Raw genomic sequence first — 21,475 nt, forward strand, 5'->3', positions numbered from 1 at the left:
TAGCGGGAAAAGTAAGCGTGGCAAGGCAGAAGAGAGATTATTGTTTACCCGCAGGTCCACTTTGTGGGACTTGGAGTATTGGAAAGATTTGGATATGTGGCATAATCTTGATGTGATGCACATCGACAAAAATATATGTGAAAGCATTATCGGCACACTTCTTAATATTGAAGGCAAGACGAAAGATACCTTAAAATCTAGGATTGATTTGACACTCCTGGGTATCAGACATGATTTGCAGGTGCAAGATGAAGGTAAACCACGGTATACGACACCAGTTGTGTATGTCTTGGACAAGGTAAAAAGAAAAGAATTCTGCGAGGTCCTGTCACGTGTGAGATTCCCACATGGATTTGCTTCCAACCCTGAAAGGAGAGTCAGTGCAGATGGAAACAAGGTACAAGGGTTGAAAACTCATGACTGCCACGTCCTACTTCAAAGGGTTTTACCTGTTATCCTTAGAGGATTGGGCCGCCCTGACTTATACAGAGCAGTTGCAGAGTTGGGACAATTCTTCAGGGAACTCTGCAGTAGAAATATCAGGATAGATGCTTTGGAGCGTCTTAGAGAGAAGATACCAATTATCCTACGCGACCTTGAGAAGATATATCCTCCAGCCTTCTTTGATGTGATGGTGCATTTGGCTGTTCATCTACCTGATGAGGCACTACTTAGAGGTCCAGTACAGTATGGCTGGATGTACCCTATTGAAAGGCGGCTAGGCACTTTCAAGGGCTATGTTAGGAACAGAGCTTGACCCGAGGGTTCCATTGCAGAGGCCTACATTGCTACAGAAGCGTTGACATTCTGCTCAAAATACATTGAAACAGCTGATCAGCTTAGCAAAGACGTGGATGAAGACAATCCCGGGCTCAATGTTTTCGATTATTCTGTTCGAGTTACAGGGAAGAGTCGACAAGAGGACAAACCTAAATATTTGGACAAAATGGTTTGGTATGTGTTGAATAACTGTCCTGAGATACTACCTTATATCAAGTAAGTGCTAAGTACTGCAGCTTATACATCGTAATCTACTAAACTTGCAGCACATTCTTATATATTTAGATGTTTGACGCGATCACTATGTTGTGGAGCATCTACAAAAAGGAGTTACTGCCGCAAAATCCAAGAAACATTGACAAACTGGTTATGGCAGGATTTGTGAAATGGTTCAAGAGCCATGTAAGCTTTTGAATTGCACTGTCAGTTTTTTTACTATATTGAGTACATAAGATGATCAGCTTGTCTATTTTCTAACCATAGGTTAAGAAGATGCGGGAGGATGGGCAGGCAGTTGATGATGCCCTTTACTCACTAGCAATGGGTCCTGATACTTGGGTAAGACATTATGAATCTTGCGTTGTTGGAGATGTGTGCTACAACACCCTTGCACGAGACAAAGGCAGGAAGACACAAAACAGTGCCATCATGAGCACGGATACGTATGACAAAGAGACAACTGAAATGTATGCTAACATAACAGACATTGTTCAGTTGCAGTATATCTCCAGTTTCGAGGATCATCAGTGTGTGGTTCTGTTGTGCTGTAGTTGGTATAACCTGTTTTCGAGGATCACAAAACCCAGAGCTGATGATTATTTCAAATCCATCAATATCAAGGCGGCGTACCAGACCAACGAGCCTTTTATTTTGGCAAATCAAGCAACACAGATATATTTCTTGGAAGACGCATTTGCACGTAGCGATGACTGGAGAGTAATGCAAAGGTTTGAGAAGAGGAATTCGTTTAATGAAGTTGCATAACAAGATGATGCTTACACTGCTCCTGATGTACAAGATAACACAGATGTTCCTAATATCTTTGAGAACCATCACGTCAATGACGCTGGCGAAAAGATTGCCTATCATGCTGTGGACATACAAGAGTTGATCAAGAAGAAGCCAACGTTCGAGGACGTTGAGGACGAAGAAGAAGATGACATCGTGGGGAATTACGATTCAGACTGATACACATGGAGAAGATGTTAACGCTGCTGCTGTGGATGATGATTACATTGCTTTTGTCGTATATGCCTGTCAGAAGACGTTTTTTATCTACTATGTGAAATTGTGTTTGCTATGACAACTGAAACCTGATGAACATGTTGTTTAGTATTTTCCTGTGAGAACATCACTTGTTATGTATGCTGATTTATGTTTGGTGATTGTATGACGACTAAAACATGATGACATTGTTGTTTAGTGGTACTCATATTTGGCTGTGAAACTTGAATTTGATGACATAGTTTGCTGTTGGACTGCAATTTGCTCGACGTCTTCGAATGAGAACAAAGCTGACCCGACAGGTCCTCTGCTAATTTATTTATTTATTACCAAAAGGGCCTCTGCTATTTATTTAATTATGAGCAAAAGGGGATACCCCCTGATTTCCGTTAATAGAAATCATTAGATGTTCACAACACTACGCCCAGCCTGCTACACAAGTTTCATTCATTACTAGTTTCAGCAAAGTGCTCATGTCATAGCCACTGAATACATCACGAGTGCTACATACACTGCAAATAAAGAGACAATCATCCTACAAAGCACATCGATTTTGCCCATTATCTTCACAAGCTCTTTCATCTCCTCATTGCTATCAAGGTCGTTCAGCAGCTGTTGCTTGGCCATGATCAGAGGAACTGCATCTTTAACCTTCTGATCAGCATCTTCCTCTTCTGTCGTTCCTTCAGTTACTTGTCCAACACCCCAACCTGCTGGTATTGGGATTCCTCGGCTAACCAAATAATCAGCGTAGTTGCACTCCCCCACATCAGCAACTTCCCAGAAATACAAATCACACGAATCTTCCCTTTTCCGCACGAATCAAATTGGAAGATCATCAACCAAACTATTAAAAAAAATCAGCAACTGAAAGTAGCAGAACAACACTTAAACATATTATTACCCCATGATCCGGGCATTTGTAGAAGACTCGGCCAGGGTTGAGGATTGTGGTTGAGACGCGACGGATGACTCTGTGTGATTTGCAGCAGTGGCACCACACCAACGGCAGCGGGTTGTGATGAGCAACCGGCTGCGGTGAGCGTGCCGGCGGGGGTGTGATGAGACCCACAGGCGATGGTACGGGTGGCGACTTGGCGCATATTTGGTTGTTGCCTACTGAAGAGCAGATGGACGAGCAGCCAGCGAACATGGTTGCTGCGGGCAGAGCTTCTGATGCTAGGCAGAGTAAGTAGAGAAGGGGAGAAGCGAACGTTGGATATGTCAGTTTCATTACTTGCACAGTAGCATAGCACCATATATAGTCATAGTCTAGGTTTGGATTTGAACCAGCTACAGGAGCACGTCTCTCTTTTTTTCTAAAACTCAGCAACGTCTCTTTACAGGTACACTAGCTTGTTTTGTACGCCTTCTCAAGTCTTTGATTCCTCCACCTGACATCTGGGACCCACCGGAAGGGCCTCTGTATTTCGTGAAAAAATGTGCCCCCCGCTGATAGGTCGGACCCACCAGCTATCTTCGCACGCAAGGAAGTGCCTCCTTATTACGCACAAAAAATGAATACTCCCCCTGCCAGCTGAAACCCAGCATCATGGGAGGCTGACTTGTGGGCCTACCAAGTTGACGGGGACGGAGGGCTTTGTCAACTTAGTCAATATGAACGATTCTAGCTCCAGTTACCGTACGATGTTCATCCAACGGCAGTAGTGCTTGTTCAACCTATGGTCTTCTTGCTCCAACCGCCCAAACTAGCGCCGGTCGTGCCGCGTGCTCCTGCCTCCCGTGGCCGGCTGTGATGCCGCGCAGGCCTCACCGCCCCCTACTACTCCCACCGCTGGCTAGGGCATCCCTCTACTCACCCACACCCCCAGTTATTCTGCGGCGACGGCAGCCTCACATCGCAGCCGAACCAGTGAACCCTCGTAATCCTCTCTGCGTGGGCATCCACTGCCGCGTCTTCCCCGGCTCCGCATCGTCCCCTTCCTAGGCCTTGCCGTCGTCCACCGCCTTGGTGCTTTCGGCGCGGCGTGGTCAATGTGGTCAACGACCAACTTCCATCGGAAGAGTACTGTACGTGGAGAGGCTGACAGCTGGGTCCACGGCCGCAGCTGGGTCCACTGCCACAACCCATTTTTTTGTGATTTGCCAAGTAAGTCGCTTTGTCAGGCCTGTTGGCTGCAAATCTTCCAAGACGAGGAGAGCTTCATTCGGCTGGCCGAAAAAATGGCCTATCAGTAATGAGAAATGGGCTGTACATTTTTTAATGACATCAAACCGGCAATTAGTTTCAAGTTTCTTTTTTTCATTTCGAGATTTTAAATTGCATTGATTTATGCATGGACAATTTGTTGGATTTTATATTGATATACATTTATTTTTAAAATCAGTTTGAATGTGACTCGAAATTTCGGGATTAAAAACAGTTCGGACCGCACCGAAATATGCAAAATTTCATATAATTTTTTAACCGTGGCCACAATATGGGCTGTAATGCTAACAAAAAGAATATGGGCTCCAAAAAAACCTTAAGAATTAGCAAATGGGCTGTAAATTATTAGAAATAATGGCAGATGGGCTGTATGATGTTTTCCACAGATTTGAGGCTTTCCTAAAAAAAGGTTGACGCACAAGCAGTGACTGTTGGATGTCCATCCAACGGCCGTCGTGCTTCTTCAATCTCTGCTCTTCCTGCTCCAGCCGCTCAAACAAGCGTCGGCGGGACTGCCTGCTCTCTCCTCCCCGCGGCTGGCTGTGCTGCCGCACAGGACTCACCGCCCCACCGTACTCCCATCGCTGGCCTAGCCATCCCTCTACTCACCCACACCTGGTGTTATTCTCCGGCGACGGCAGACGAACCAGTAAACCCTCGTACAGTCGTACTCCCCTCTGTGTGGGAAACAACTGCCGAGTCTTCCCTGCCTCCGTGTCGTTCCCTTCCTAGGCCTCGCCGTCGTCCACCGCCCTGGTGCTCTCGGCGCGGCCTATTCAACATGGTCAACGACCGACATGCATCTGAAGTGGACTGTACGTGGAGAGGCTGACAACTGGGTCCACGGTCACACGCAAGGAAATGCCTCCATATTACGCGCAAAATAATGATTCCTCCACCTGACAACTGGGACCCGCCGGAAGGGCCTATGTATTTCAATAAAAAAAACGTTCCCTCTGCTGACAGGTGAGACCCACCAACTATATCTTCGCACGCAAGGAAGTGCCTCCTTATTGCGCACAAAAAAATGAATACCCCCTGCCAGCTGGGACCCACCACAGTGGGAGGCTGACTTGTGGGCCAACTAAGTTGACGAGGACGGAGGGCTTTGTCAACTTATAGTCAATATATGAACGATTCTAGCTCCAGTGACCATACGATGTCCATCCAACGGCCGTAGTGCTTCTTCAACCTCTGGTCTTCTTGCTCCAGCCGCCCAAACCAGCGCCGGTCGTGCCGCGTGCTCCTGCCTCCCGTGGCCGGCTGTGATGCCGCGGAGGCCTCACCGCCCCCTAATACTCCCACCATTGGCCAGGCCATCCCTCTACTCACCCACACCCCCTGTTATTCTGTGGCGACGGCAGCCTCACACCGCAGCCGAACCAGTGAACCCTCGTACTCCTCTCCGTGTGGGCATCCACTGCCGTGTCTTCCCTGACTCCGCGTCGTCCCCTTCCTAGGCCTCCCCGTCGTCCACCGGCTTGGTGCTCTCGGCGCGGCGTGGTCAATGTGGTCAACGACCGACTTCCATCGGAAGAGTACTGTACGTGGAGAGGTTGACAGCTGGGTCCACGGCCACAACCGCAAGGAAGTGCCTCCTTATTACGTGCAAAATAATTATTCCTGCACCTGACAGCTGGGACCCACCGGATGGGCCACCGTATTTTGTGAAAAAACGTTTCCCCCCTGACTACTGGGACCCACCAGCTACATCTTCGTACGCAAGGAAGTGCGTCCGGGCAAAAAAAAACGATTTGCCCCCCTGACTGCTGGGACCCACCAGCTATATCTTCGCACGCAAGGAAGTGCATGACAGTCGGGAGCCACCTGGTCGAAGCGTACGTAGCATTGTCATTCTGGTCGCGAACGTGTACGTACATACTGGTCGATGTAGAGCGCACACGTTTCGTAGTAGAGGCGCGCATGTAGCATGTACACGTACGTACAACGGTCAGTGTGCAAGAAAGAAAATACGGCCACATACGTACATACGGGTGGGGTCTCGAATGCCTACTTGCGCATACGTACGGCCAGGGCTCGTGTACATGGCTGGGTCGGAACGGAGAAACAGCGTCGTCATGTTCTTGGGGAGCCAACCGGCTGTGTCGAAACGGAATGCGTCATCGTGTTCATCGGGGGGGGGGAGGGGGGCTTGGACGGAACAGCCGATGGAAATGAGGCCTGGCTACCGCAGAACGGAGGAAACGGCCTTGTGTTCGACCGGCCATGTTCGAAACGGGATCCTGTTCATCGGGAGGGGTCTGGCGTACCGCAAAACGGAGGAAACGGACTTGTGTTGGACCTCCTACGGTCGAAACGGGGTCCTGTTGATTGGGAGGGGTGTGGCGTACCGCAAAACGTAGGAAACGGACTTGTGTTGGAGCGCTACGGTCGAAACGGGGGTCCTGTTCATCGGGACGGGTGTGGCGTACCGCAAAACGGGACTCCACGGGATACTGTTCATCTCCACCATCGACCTCCTCCGGCCTCCACGGGCTACTGTTCATCCACCATCGACCTCCTCCAGCCTCCACCTGCGACTGTTCATCCATGGGCTCCTGTTCATCCAGCCTCCACTGCGCGCTACTCCACCGGCTACTGTTCATCCAGCCCTCCACAGTCTACTATTCATCCAGCCCTCCACGGGGTCGTCCTTTTCATCCAGCCCTCCACGGGGTCCTGTTCATCCAGCCCCAACCGGCTCGATCGATCGGGGTCCTGTTCATCCAGAGGCAACACCACGGGGACCTGTTCACCCCCCCATCGGGAACTGTTCATCCAAACCCCCCAGCAACACTCACTGTTCATCCAGAGGCAGCATCGATCGGCTTCAGTTAGCAGCAGTAGCGAAGGAATCGCTTGATCGGGTTCAGTTAACAGCCATCGATCGATCGCTCGGGTTCAGTAACGCGTAGCCTGCAGTGCAATCACTCGGGTTCAGTAGGCGAATGCCTCGCTCGGGTTCAGTTAGAGCCCAACGCCTCGCACCCACGCGCGTGCGTGTACAAGAGAAACGCGCAAACCTCCGTGCATCGCTCGGCCCCGGCTACCCACCATAACTGGGAACACCCTAATATTTTCCTCGCCTTGCTTCTACCACGGTTTTTTCCATCTTGGACGGCCCAAAGAATGTCATGCAGCTGCGTCTCCGGCCCGCCCAGGACGAAAAGCCCATTTTCTTTCGTGATTTTTTCATAGAAGTAGGAGCCCACCACATCTATGATGATACCGGGTTTTGTCACAATTATCGTCATAGAAGTGTCATAAGTATGATAGAAATTTTTTTCGTTCGGCCCAAAATGTCACGGATGTGTCTTTTTTTTTTGTAGTGGTTGGACGTCGTCCACATAAAACCATTCCGAAGACCACTTCGGGTTTACCTCTTTAGGTGTTCTTACGAGGTATCTGGATCTGACTATACGCCATACTTCGGCACTGCCCACCTCAAATATAGAACCTCCTCGGTCGTGGGGAACGAGATAGAAAAACTTCCTCCATAATTCAAAATGGGCCTCAATACTCAAAAATAGCTCGCAGAGGGTGACAAAGCCTGAGATGTGCAAAATCGAACCTGGGGTGAGGTTGTGTAGTTGGATGCCATAAAATTCCAGTAACCCCCTGAGAAAGGGATGGATTGGAAATCCTAGGCCCCGGAACAAGAATGGGACGAAGCACACCCTCTCCTCCTTATTGGCGTTTGGGAATTTCTCAGCCATCACGTCGTTGCCTACTGAATACAATCCCGCTCAAACGGAGACTAGATCCGTGGGGGGAGGTAGCCTTGCGTCTGCAGCCGGCTTAGTTGAAGTTGAGGCACGGAGCAACTATACCAATCGCCCTCTTGAGAGTTATGGGGGCGTGAAGAAGAGCCTAGGGCGCTGGTCATGGTGGAAGGCTTTGCTCGTGGCTGGACTTGGCGATTTTCTTTCAGCGCGATGTGGGATGCCATTTGGAGATCTGTATCACCTTATATAGATGCCATCCGAGCGTGGTAAAGGACTTATTTGCAAAAAAAAAGCATGGATCCTTCATATTCACTTAGCGCGCGGAAATCGAAGTGTCAATAGGGGGAATCGTAAAAGGCATAAAGATTATCACCAGATTGTCATCAGTCCGGATTATAATGAAGAACCCGCCTTGCAAAGCGAAGACATGAGCCGAATATTATGTCGTCATTGAAGGCAAGTTCGGGGGCTACTGAGGGAGTCCTAGATTATGGGGTCCTCAGGCGTCCGGGCTATATAGCACAGGCCGGACTAATGGGCCGTGAAGATACAAGATAGAAGGCCTTCCCCCGTGTCCGGATGGGACTCTCCTTTGCGTGGATGGCAATCTTGGCATCCGGATGTGTAGTTTCCTTTCTCTGTAAACCGACTCTGTACAACACTAGGCCCCTCCGGTGTCTATATAAACCGGAGGGTTTAGTCCGTAGAGGCTATCACAAATCTTATAGGCTAGACATCTAGGGTTTAGCCATTACGATCTCGAGGTAGATCAACTCTTGTAACCCCTATACTCATCAAAGTCAATCAAGCAGGAAGTAGGGTATTACCTTCATTAAGAGGGCCCGAACCTAGGTAAACATCGCGTCCCCTTGTCTCCTGTTACCATCGATCTTCAGACGCATAGTTTGAGACCCCCTACCCGAGATCGGCCGGTTTTGACACCGACACTCGCCACGCATGGCTCGTGTCTCCTGAAGCTCCTCGATCGCCTTAGTGATGAACTCCTGAGCGCCTGGCGCCTTGCGCCCTGCTCCCAGAAGCGCGCGTGGAAACATGCCTCATGCCTCCACATGGTGCCCGAACGCCTCCCTCATGACGCTGGCCAGGTCAGAGGCCCTCCAGAGGAGAGCCCCGAGCCCAACCTGAGAGGGGCACCGGGCGCGCCTTCCTATGCGAGAGAGGAAGGCGCCCCAGCGGTGGGCGCGGGGTTGGAGGTACGACCGTCGGACACCCCAGCCTCCAGAGGACCTCTGAGGAGTAGCTTCTTCTTCTTCTTGGGGACGGCCTCAGGAGGATGGATGGCGCCCTCGTCATCTGAGTTCTCAGCCCCTGCGGTCTGGTAGGCGCGCTCGAGGGAGCACACTGCGTCCTTCTCATCGCAGGTGACCGTGATGATGTCGCCGCTCCCTGGCATCTTGAGGATGTTCTAGACGTGGTGAGTCACTGTCATGAACTTGGCGATGGCCGGGTACCTAAGGATGGCATTGTACGGGAGGCGAATGTGGGCGATGTCGAAGTTGATGACCTAAGTGCAGTAGTTGTCGCGCTTGCCGAAGGTGACAGGAAGACGAATCTGCCTCAGGGGACGGTGGAGCCATCGGTCACCCCTGAGAAGGGCTTGGTGGGAAGGAGCTGGTCGTAAGGCACCTAGAGCCTCTCGAATGTCTCAGATAAAGGACATTGAGTCCCGTGCCACCATTGATGAGTGTCGGAGTAAATGGTCATGGGTAGCCTAACCAACTCCCCCTGGCTCTTTGAAAAATTATCAGGCTGATTGGGCCTTCAAGCATCCAAAACACAGGGCCGCCTTCCCCTGGTCGGCTATGTCACAGGCCGACTACCGGAAGGCGACCCGACCTCCAAAACCTTCCCGACGATAACCATAAGATGGCCGACTCCCCGCAGTCGGCCATAAGTAGGCCGACTCCCTGAAGCCAGCCATAAGTAGACCGACTCCCAGAAGCCGGCCACAAGAAGACCGACTCCCGGAAGCCGGCCAAGACTTCACCCACCCGGGCTGCACCCACATAACGGTGATGAGACGGGGCGTGGCCACAGTACAACCTACCACCCCCGAATCCCGTAGCATGCATGGCCACAGTGCGCCGTACGGGTCAGCCATCCCCCGTCCGGCGCGACACTATTGCCATGTTGACTGTGACGTCACCCACGACAGGCGCCAGTACGGCCTGCGGGTGGCGGGCCCCTTTAGCCAGAGAGACGCTCGAAGGCGGCCAGGCCTCCCCTAGTCGGCCTGAGGCGTAGCCGGCTCCCAATAGCCGACTACCTCCCTCCCTCAAAGTATGTGCATCATTAAGGAGACAAGACGAGGTGAGGCTACAGTGAGAGCCCGCCAGGCGGCGGCACTGTAGCCACGCTTACCTCGACAAAGCCCTCGTCATCAGGGGCGAGGCAACTGTAACCAGCTGCCGACAAGGCCCCCAGGCGGTGGGGCCGGCATGTCGACCAAGAGGCTGGCAGCCGGCGGAACCCACCAGTCGGCGGGCCCCAACGGCCGGCGGAGAGGCCGGCGAACGCAGACACTGACGGCTGGGACCCGCACCCAGTCGGATTACCATTGTATCCCTGGGGGGTAGGCCTATATAAACCCCCCTGCACCCATGCAAAGGGTTGATCTCTGAGATATAGTTTTAGACACCACGTAGAGGGAAGAGGAGAGCTAGCCTTGCCTTTCTTCTTCCTCTAGCCAAACAGCTCAAGGAGCACTTGTAGCTACTTGTGTTGATCAAGTGATCATGCGGAGTCCCCGCAGAGCAGGACTAGGGGTGTTATCTCCACGGAGAGCCCCGAATCTGGGTAAGATTCACCGGCGTGCATGTCTTCGCCTTATCCCGTTTCCAGGCACCGGCGATGTCTTACTGGCTCCCACAATGATAAGCCACCCGTTGGCATATGTCGCACCTACCACCCGACATTTGGCGCCCACCGTGGGCCAGGTGCACCATCGTCCAGAGACCTGTTCTTGACGGGAACCCTTTTCCTCCCCCGCGAGCGTAGCCAGCCCGCTACGCCCGATGGCGCTTTCCCCTTCGCGCTGCAAGGCGTCGACGACGCCTACGCGGTGAGCTGCCTCGCCGATCTTCTTGGCGAGGCTCGCATCTCTGACGAGCCTGCGTCCGACGCGGGCACAGACTGCCCCGAGAGCCGCCTCGTCAGCCTCCTCGACCAGCTTCACGTCTCCAGCGAGCTTGCTGTGGACTTGGAGTCGGTCGGCTCCACTGATCCAATGCTTGTCGACTCCGACACAGCATCGCTTGACGCCTTCCCCACCAGCGTGGTGATCATCGACGACCCTCTCCCTCAAGCCGACAGTGGCAGCAGCGCTGTCACTGAGGTGCTGGTCATCAGCCACGGCGCCGTCTCGGGCGAGAACGGCCACGATGCCCTACAAACGGCACTGCACGACTTATCCGTCCCCATCCCGGCCGACGCCGACGCCGAGACTCTGGAGGCACGCCGCCTCGCCCTCATCACGGAGGGCCAGAGGATAGCATCCATGAGACGCCTCACTGAGGCTCACCCGCGTGAAGTCGACTGCGCCGCCTTTGGTACGCCGCCTCCTCGCGAGCCGAGCCGAGCCGGCCTCGTCAAGAAGCGCGGCGCGGCCATCGCCAGCATGCTGGGAGCAGACCGCCCAGTCTACGCCACGCCACTCGAGAACCTGCGTGCCGCTCAGGCGGCCGTAGACGAGCTGAATGGGCTGGGGGCTGATGAGCTCCCCTACATGACTAGACGCATCCAGCAACTGATCGACGCAGCCGCAGAACGGCATGAAGCCGGCGCCCGCGCTGAAAGTCCTCCCCCACACCGAGAGGACGGCGCGACATCCCGGACGCCGACTGCAAGCGGCGCCCGCGCAAGAAAAGACAAGGAGCCGGCTGCTAGCCGCAGTCGGACTCGGGTCACCATTGAGCGCGACGCAGAAGGCCACCCCCGAGCGGTGGAACAACAAGGCAATCCGCCTCCCCCCCGCCTCGTGGGGAGATATATCCCACCCCGCCGACTGTCACGCATCCGACTCTCGGCGGCCGAGTAGGCCACCGCGAAGGAGTCGGCGAGAATGATGCCCGCCACCGGATCGACCGCCTAGCGCGATCCCTGGCGCTAGAAGAAGAAGATGATGTCGACCCACCTTGCTTTGGCCTCCGCATCCGCGACGAGCCCTTCCCCAAAGGGTTCTCACTCCCAAGAGACACGCCAAAATACAACGGCTGCGTGAAGCCGGAAGACTAGTTGATCGACTACTCCACCGCAGTCAGCATAGCAAACGGCAACAGGCGCGTTGCCGTGAAGTACGTCCCGCTCATGCTTCAAGGCACGGCACACACCTGGTTGAACAGCCTCAAGCCCTACAGCGTCAACAGCTGGCTAGACTTCACGGAAGTCTTCATTCGCAACTTCACCAGCACATACAAGCAGCCTCCCAAGCCTCGCCAGCTCTCCTTGTGCGTCCAAGGGCCCAGCGAATCAACTCGCGACTACCTCATGCGTTGGGCCGAGCTCCACAATTCCTGCGAGGGGGTGCACGAGGTTCAAGCCATAGAGTACTTCACCGCCGGGTGCCGAGAGGGCACCCTCCTCAAGCACCGACTCCTCTGCGACGAGCCGACTACCCTCGACGAGCTGCTGATCATAGCAGACAAGTACGCCACGGCCGACTCTTCGATGAAGATCGAGCTTCGAGTGGACGCCTCTGGAAAGGTGCTCGCTACGGCTCCCAAGACGCCGGCTGGTGACTCCAACCGACGCCCCTACCAGAACGACCACAAGCGCAAGGCCCCTATGCCGCCTTCCACCAGTCGGCAAGTAGCCACCGTCGAAGACGAACAGCCCGAAGAGCGGCCCGCGCCCAAGAAGAAGGGCGGCAGGCCGGCTTGGCAGCCGGCTTTCTCCTACGAGCAAATTCTTGATGCCCCCTGCAAGTTCCACAGCGGCGCGAAGCCGTCCAACCACACGACCCAGAAGTGCCATTGGCTCACGCGGATCTCCAAGGGCGAGGGGCTGCTGCCGCCTCCACCTCCTGGCCCGCCGCCTCCAGCCCCTCAGCAGCCGGCTGTTCAACCAGCAGTCGGAGCCATTCAAGGTGAGTTCCCAGATGAGCACGCCGCCTACGTCGTCTTCATGAGCCAAATTGAAGACAAGCGTAGTCGGCGCCGACAACACCAAGAAGTCAACGCGGTCGCCTCCAGCAACCCCGAGTTCATGCATTGGTCTGAGAAGCCTATCAGCTGGAGTCGGGCCGATCACCCAGAGGTGATGCCGTCTCCCGGCTCTTATGCATTGGTGTTGGATGCCACCCTCGCGACAGAAAGGCGAGCTGCCCGTTTCTCCCGTGTGCTGATTGATGGTGGAAGCGGCATCAACATACTGTACCGCGACAGCATGGAGAAGTTGAACCTCAAGACGAAGCAACTCATGCCAAGCCGGACTGTGTTCCATGGCATCGTACCCGGCCTGTCCTGTTCCCCAATCGGCAAGATCAAGATGAATGTTCTCTTCGGAGACAAGGATGACTTTCGCCGAGAAGCGATCTGGTTTGAAGTAGTGGATCTAGAGAGCCCTTACCACGCATTGCTTGGCCGACCTGCCCTGGCCAAGTTCATGGCTGTGCCCCACTACGCCTACCTCAAGATGAAGATGCCGAGTTCAAAGGGGATCATCACCATAGCTGGAGATTACAAGAAATCCACCGAGTGTGCTGCAGCCAGCAACCGGCTGGCCGAGTCCCTCGTGATTGCCGAAGAGAAGAAGATGCTGGACCGAGTCGTGGCCATGGCCGGCAAGCAGCCGGCCCTGTCCCCCAACCCCAAGGAATATGATGCTCAAGGCTCCTCCAGCCGGCCAAGGAAACAAAGAAGATACCTCTGGACCCGGAGAACCCGGAGAGGTTTGCTGTCATTGGTGCAAACCTGGACAGCAAATAGGAAGGCGAGCTCATCGACTTCCTCCGTGAGAATCGGGACATCTTCGCATGGTCCCCAAAGGACATGCCGGGTGTTCCGAAGGATTTTGCCGAGCACAAGCTACAAGTCCGAGCGGACGCAAAACCAGTCAAGCAACCTCTCCGCCGACTGTCGGAGGAGAAGATAAGGATGGTAGGAGAAGAGATAGCCCGGCTCCTGGCAGCCGGCTTCATTATGGAGGTGTTTTTTCCAGAATGGCTTGCCAACCCGGTCCTGGTGTTGAAGAAAAACAACAAATGGCGTATGTGTATAGATTACACCAGCCTCAACAAAGCCTGCCCCAAAGATCCGTTTGCCTTACCACGAATCGATCAAGTGATAGACTCCATAGCAGGATGCGAGCTGTTGAGTTTCTTGGATGCTTACTCAGGCTACCACCAGATCAAGTTGGATCCAGCCGACCGCCTAAAGACCGACTTCATCACACCATTCAGAGCTTTCTGCTACCTGTCTATGACATTCAGCTTGAGAAATGCCGGTGCCACTTTTCAGCGTTGCATGCAGAAATGCCTCCTCAAGCAACTCGGCAGAAATGCCCACGTCTATGTAGACGATATTGTGGTGAAGACGGAGAAGCGCGGCACCCTGCTGGAAGACCTCACAGAAACATTTGCCAACTTGCGCCGATTTCAGATCAAGCTCAACCCTGACAATTGCGTGTTCGGAGTACCAGCCGGCCAGCTTCTAGGCTTTTTGGTCTCCGAACGCGGCATTGAGTGCAACCCAGTGAAGATCAAGGCCATAGAGAGAATGGAGATTCCTACCAAGCTGCGAGACGTTCAGAAGTTTACCGGGTGCCTGGCCTCCCTAAACCGCTTTATCAGCCGGATAGGGGAGAAGGCTCTCCCCTTGTACCGACTCATGAAGAAGTCCACCCACTTCGAGTGGAACGACCAAGTAGGCCAAGCTTTCCACGAGTTGAAGAAGATGCTGACCACACCGCCTGTCCTGGCAGTGCCGACTGAGAAAGAGCCCATGCTCCTTTACATTGCTGCGACTAGCCGAGTGGTCAGTACAGTCATCGTGGTCCAACGCCCAGAAGAAGGCCGAACTCAGTTAGTCCAGAGGCCTGTATATTATTTGAGCAAAATACTGTCCACCTCGAAGCAAACTACCTACATTACCAGAAGATGTGCTATGGAGTGTACTTTGCCTCCAAGAAGCTGAAGCCCTACTTTCAAGAGCATCCCATCACGCTCGTATGCACTGCCCCGCTTGCCGAGATCATAGGTAGCCGGGATGCATCCGGCTGGGTGGCTAAGTGGGCCATTGCGCTGGCTCCATACACGATCTTCTACCAGCCCCGCACCGCCATCAAGTCCCAAGCATTGGCTGACTTCCTTGTCGACTGGGCCGAGACCCAGTACCTACCGCCGGCTCCCGACTCCACTCACTGGCGGATGCACTTTGATGGATCCAAGAGGCGCACCGGCTTGGGAGCCGACATCGTCCTCACCTCTCCCAAGGGCGACAAGCTCAGATATACGTTGCAAATTCATTTTGCCGCCTCCAACAATGTGGCCGAGTACGAGGCGCTCATACACGGGCTCCGGCTAGCCAAAGAACTCGGCATACGCCGGATCCTGTGCTACAGCGACTCAGATATGGTGGTCCAGCGGTCATCCGGTGACTGGGACGCCAAGGACGCGAACATGGCGAGCTATCGATTCCTCGTCCAGCAAATCAGCAGATACTTTGAAGGATGCGAGTTCCTCCACGTGCCACGGGCCGACAACGAGCAAGCAGATGCCCTGGCACGGATCGGCTCCACCAGACAAGCTATACCAACCGGTGTCTCTCTCCAACGTCTCCTCAAACCGTCTGTCAAGCCGTCTCCAGAATCAGACTCCATCTTCATACCGCCTACCCCTGATGCAATCGGATCCGACTTGGGGAACCCAGCAGGTGGCTCGAGGATTTCGACAGGCGGCCCAGGGACTGCCGTAGTCGCACCCGGCTCGGGGACTTCAGAACCCGGCCCGGGGACTGCAGCAGTCGGCCCGGGGACTGCAACGACACAACAGGCGGTGGCCGACTCCAACTCTTCACCACCCAACCCACCCACCCAGGTCACAGTAGCCATACTGATAATAGAAGAAGTCACAGCTCCATCATGGGCCCAGCCCATCCTCAACTTCCTAGTAAACAGAGAGCTGCTGACTGATCAGATCTCGGCAAGACTAGTTCAACGCCGAGCCGGAGAACACGCAATAATAAACAGAGAACTTGTTAAGCGTAGCGTCACTGGAGTCTTCCAGCGCTGCGTCGAGCCAGAGAAGGGCATAGCAATCCTCAAGGATATCCACCAAGGCGAATGCGGCCACCACGCGGCCTCAAGATCACTTGTCGCCAAAGCTTTCCGCCATGGTTTCTTCTGGCCGACTGCTTTGGAAGACGCCAAGGAATTAGTCAAATGCTGCAAAGGGTGCCAAGTCTTCAGCTCCAAGCAACACCTGCCGGCTTCTGCACTCAAGACCATCCCCCTCACCTGGCCCTTTGCCATATGGGGGCTGGACATGGTGGGTCCATTCAAGACGGCCCGCGGCGTCATGACACATCTGCTTGTCGCCGTGGACAAATTCACCAAGTGGATTGAAGCAAAGCCAATCAAGAAGCTGAACGGGACGACTGCCGTGACAATCATTGCAGATATCACCACTCGGTATGGTATACCACACAGCATCATCACCGACAACGGCACAAATTTTGCCAAGGGAGCACTGGCATGTTTCTGCACGACACAGGGCATCCGACTGGACTTAGCGTCCGTTGCCCACCCGCAGTCAAACGGCCAGGTCGAGCGAGCAAACGGCCTCATCCTCTCCAGCATTAAGCCCCGACTGGTCGTACCACTGGAGCGTTCGGCCGGCTGCTGGCTCGATGAGCTGTCGGCTGTTCTCTGGAGTTTGCGTACTACCCCGAACAAGTCAACCGGCTTCACTCCTTTCTTCCTTGTATATGGTGCCGAGGCTGTCATCCCAACTGACATCGAGTTCGACTCGCCTCGGGTCACCATGTACACGGAGGCGGAGGCCAAGGAAGCGCGAGAAGACGGTGTCGACCTGCTGGAAGAGGGCCGACTGTTAGCACTCAGCCGGTCCGCCATCTACCAGCAGGGTTTACGCCATTACCACAACCGGAAGGTCAAGCCAAGATCCTTCCAAGAAGGTGATCTTGTGCTCCGGCTGATCCAGCGAACAGCCGGCCAGCACAAGCTCTTGGCCCCTTGGGAAGGCCCATTCGTCATCAGCAAGGCCCTAGGCAACGACTCCTACTACCTGATCGACGCACAGAAGCCAAAGGCGCGCAAGAGGGATGATTTCGGCAAGGAGTCGGAACGACCATGGAACGCCAATCTCCTGAGAAGATTTTACGGTTAAAAGCAGTATGTATCACGCTATCTTTTGTATTAAGTACAAGACAACGGGCCCCCCCCTGAGGTGCACTCGGGGACTACCCTCTTTTATCTATGAATGACGAGTGTCATACCTATGAATGTACTATTACATTTGATTTTCTATCTGGCACCGGGTTCGACTAGTCGGCCCGGGGACTGGCCGCCTTGAGTTATATTAAAGTTCTATCTGCAGTCAGACAAGTAGTGTGCCGGCACCCGAGCCCTCTCTTACTGAAAGTCGTAGCTCGAAGAACCGACTGTCCGACTGGCAAGAGCCAAAGGCAGGAAAGGATGCCCACACGAAAAACGGCTAAGGACTAACGAACCTATATAACACAAGCCGGCCTCCCACCACACCTACCGGCTGTCAGTACAGCCGGCTGGCCGGCTTCCCATTCACTTTGTTACAATCCAAGAAAGCTAGAGTACTCGCCCTCCCAACTGGCCAAGCACTTCTCCAGCCACAGACTGCAGAGCAGCTGTCCGGCTGGGAAGGCGGCGACCAAGGGAGGGCGGCAAAGGAAACAGCCAAAGGATGAAAAGCAAGAACAATGGGAAGCCAAACATGCATGATTATATTTACACGAAAGGCCTTCAACAGGCCGGCAGTCAACATAATTTGAATACACCCCAGTGGGTGGAACTGCGCAAACTTAACAAAATATTGTTCGAAGAGCAATAAACAGGAAAGCAAAGGCGACGGATCAGACTAAGGGCGCAACAGGCGAGCCGGGCTAGTCGGTGGAGACAGCAGTGTCGGCTGGAGGAGTGGTCGGCTGGCGAGTCTTGGCTTGATCATCGCTGGCTGTAGGCGGCGTGCTCGCACGCGCCTCGTTACTGGAGGCACGATCAAGTTGAGGCTGGCCGGTTGCTCCACCGTCTGGCACGAGGTCTTCACCATCCTCTCCCTCCTCCTCTTCGCCCTCGTCGCTGGAGTCGATTTCCTCCGCCGAGTCCTCACCATCCGCCGGGTTCAGCCCGAACCACTCCTCCGGCTGAGCAATGCCGTTATCATCCACCTCAGGAGCAAAGGCGCTGGTATCGGTGTAGTTGGCGATTGCCGAAGCACGCTGGATGATAGCCGGCCGCACCGTCTCCAGCTCCTCGTCAGCCTCCTGCTGCCAGGTGGCCAGCTGGTCCAAGCTCAACTCGGGATACCAGGCTTTGACGAACTCCAGCGCCCGCCTGACGCCTGACCGAGCTGTAGAAGCCTTCCAGGCCTCGAAGCGGCCAACCGCTACCTCCAGCCAGTCGGCAGTCCGACTGGGGGTACGGGGAACCGCCTCGCTAGGCCAGAGGGCGGCCAGCACTTGCGCCCCAACGCGCTGAAGACGGCGGAGCATGAGGTGAGCCGGCCGGAGGCGGGCTTGGATCGCCAGAAGCTGCTCCTCAAGCGACCGACGAGCATTCGACGCGATCTCCACGCTGGCTTGCCTTCGTGCCTCGCGGTGGGCCTCGACGACCTGGTTGGCGGCGGTAGAGTAACCAGGGAAGTACTCTGCACAAGAAAGAAAGAAAGAGAAAAAACACAAAGGCAAAGAATGGACTAAAATGGCAAGTGGCAAGGAAGAAACGAAGAAGAAGGCCTACCGTCAACCAAGTCTTCGATCTGGCCGTAGCCGCTGATCAGCGACTACCTTGCCTCAGCCCAGCTCGCCGCCTCGGTCTCGTACTCAGCCTGGAGGGCGGCCTCGCTGTCCTGCACCGCCTTCAGGGCCGCCTTGTGGCTCTCCTCCTGGTCGGCCAGCCTCTTGACCAGGCGGTCACGCTCCTGAACCAAGGCATGAAACTCAGCTTCCTTGGAGCGAAGGGCGGTCTGGGTCCCACCCAGCTGCTCCCTCAGGCTGGCATTGGCCTCTGCAGATATGGCAAAGAAGAAAAAAGCAATAAGAAAGAAGTCGTCAGGAAAGATCCGATCCGACTGCTCAGCAGTCGGCCCAAATCTCGGGGACTACACCCAGTGGGTGCGCTGACGCGCCCCCACGTGAGATAAAAGATGAAGCACTTACTCCGGCTCTCAGTTAGATCATCAGTCTTCTGGGTCAGCTCTCGAGCCTGGGAGTTGAAGGCAGCCGCACGGAGGTTGTGGTAGTCCTGCAAGTCGGACAGAGAAGCGAACAAGAGCAAGATAAGCAATCAAAGTCTACTAAGAAGTTCCAAGCCGCCTGCTCAGCAGCCGACTCGAAACTCGGGGACTACACCCAGTGGGTGCGCTGACGCGCCCCCACGGAAGAAATCAAGATCAAGAAACAGAAAAGCGGGAAGACTCACCTGAATGGCCGCCCGTGTCGCGAGGAACTCGTCATTGTACTGCCTCAGCACGGCGGCCTGGGACTCAAGCCAGTGCCGGACTTCTTGCGCCGCCACGTTCACCACGGCCGTCCCGCCACCCGGCGTCCACCCCGAGCTGGCGCTAGCTGTCTCCAGATCCTGGGTCGACGAGCTAGAGCCCGCAGCCTTCTGCGGGTCCGGCGCCGAAGTCGCCTTCCCTGCGCGCTCCCGTGATGACGATCGGACCACCAGGTCCGTCTTCATGGCCGGCTCACCTCCAGCTGGCCGCACAGACGGCGCGTCAAGTCGGCCGCCTCGGTCCGCCCCAGTCGGCGATGGCGGTGCCGCCTCCCTCTCCCGGACGACGACGTCGTCCTCCTCCCTCTCCATCCCCGGCAGGTCGCCACCGGCTTCCTCCGGCGGGGGCTCCGGGATCTCGAGCGCCGCAACACGCAGGGGGTGACAAGCAAGGCCCCCGCCGTATCCGCTGCGGCTGCAGCCTCCGCCTGGGCCTTGGCCGCCGTGTCGGCTTGTGCCTTCGCCGACTCCTCCGCCATCTCCTGCGCCGCCTTGGTAGCGGCCGCCCTCAGCTCCTCCGCCTCCCGCTCCTCCCGCGCCTCCCACGCGTTCCACTCCATTGCCGCCTGAAGCTCGGCACGGGGGTCCACGCGGCGGGTGTTTGCGGATCCTCCCGCCGATCCAACCACGGAGGCGGCAGCGATCTGCTCAAGAGAGAGCGGAGCCCTGTTTGATAAGACAAGACAAGGATTCAGAAATCGACAAGAAAAGAAGAAGGAATATGCAAGAGAATCTACACTTACGCCGAAACCGTTTGCGGCTGCTTCACCACCTTGCGGAAGCGGGCCGCCTTCGCGGCCGCCTCATCCCGCCTGGTCGCCGCCGCCCCACTCTTGGGCTTCTTCGGCCGACTGCCGAACTAGCCCGACGCGGCTCGGCGCTTCTGCGCGCCGCCTCGAGCAGGCGGCGCGGCAGATGAACCCGCGCCATGGTCGGACGCCGGCTGGCGGCGCGGGACGATTTCCGCCTCGTCGTCTTCCGGCCAGTCGTCGAAGCTAGCTCCAAGCCCGGAGCCACCTTCTTTGCCACCTCCTGCCTCGGTGTTATCGTCCATGGCGGCCGCCCCCAAGTCGGGGTCGTCCAAGTCATGCTCCGCCCGGTCGGGGAGAAATTGGTGATCCGCCCCCGCTGTCCCGGCCGCAGGTCGAAGGAGAGGGCTCTGCCAAGACGTGCCGACTGGTCAGAGTCGGCCAAGAAAAACTTGGTGAAAAAACTAAAGAAGAGAAGATAAAGAAAGCATACCATAGGCGGGGTATTGGCACGGGAGTACGGCTCCTTGCCAAACTGCCACTCTGCGGAGACCTTGCAGTTCACGAGATAGTTCACCATATGAGCCACCTCGTCATGAGGCATCTCCTTGGTGCACATCCGACTCGGATCGAGTTGTCCGCTCATTTGACTGATCAAATGAGGGCGGCCTTGAAGTGGGAGCACCCGGCACACCACGAAGGCGGCCAGCAGGTCGGACCCAGTCAGGCCCTCCCACTAGATCATTACCCGGAGTCGGGCGAAGGCGGCGGCTCCAGCCGGCAACAGTGTCCTGGCCCGATAGGACCACTGGGGCCGCCTCCCAGCCGGCGGGCCGGCTACGTAAGCCGGCAAATTGACGTAGTCACCTTGCGAGGCGACGTTCTTCACGTAGAAGTATGATTTCTGCCAGAGCTTCACCAACTGGATCAGCGTGATGGCAGGGAAGGGGTTGTCGGCTGCCGGCCTCCACACCACGATGAAGGCGCCGCTCTGAGTCGACACGCCCTGCGTGCGGGTGCCAAGCTTGGATTGGAAGAATTCCCCCCAGAGCTTGAGGGTGGGAAGGACGCCGAGGAAGCCCTCGCACAGAGTGACG

This window comes from Aegilops tauschii, chromosome 3, assembly GCF_002575655.3.
Source record: "Aegilops tauschii subsp. strangulata cultivar AL8/78 chromosome 3, Aet v6.0, whole genome shotgun sequence".
Classification (NCBI taxonomy): domain Eukaryota; kingdom Viridiplantae; phylum Streptophyta; class Magnoliopsida; order Poales; family Poaceae; genus Aegilops; species Aegilops tauschii.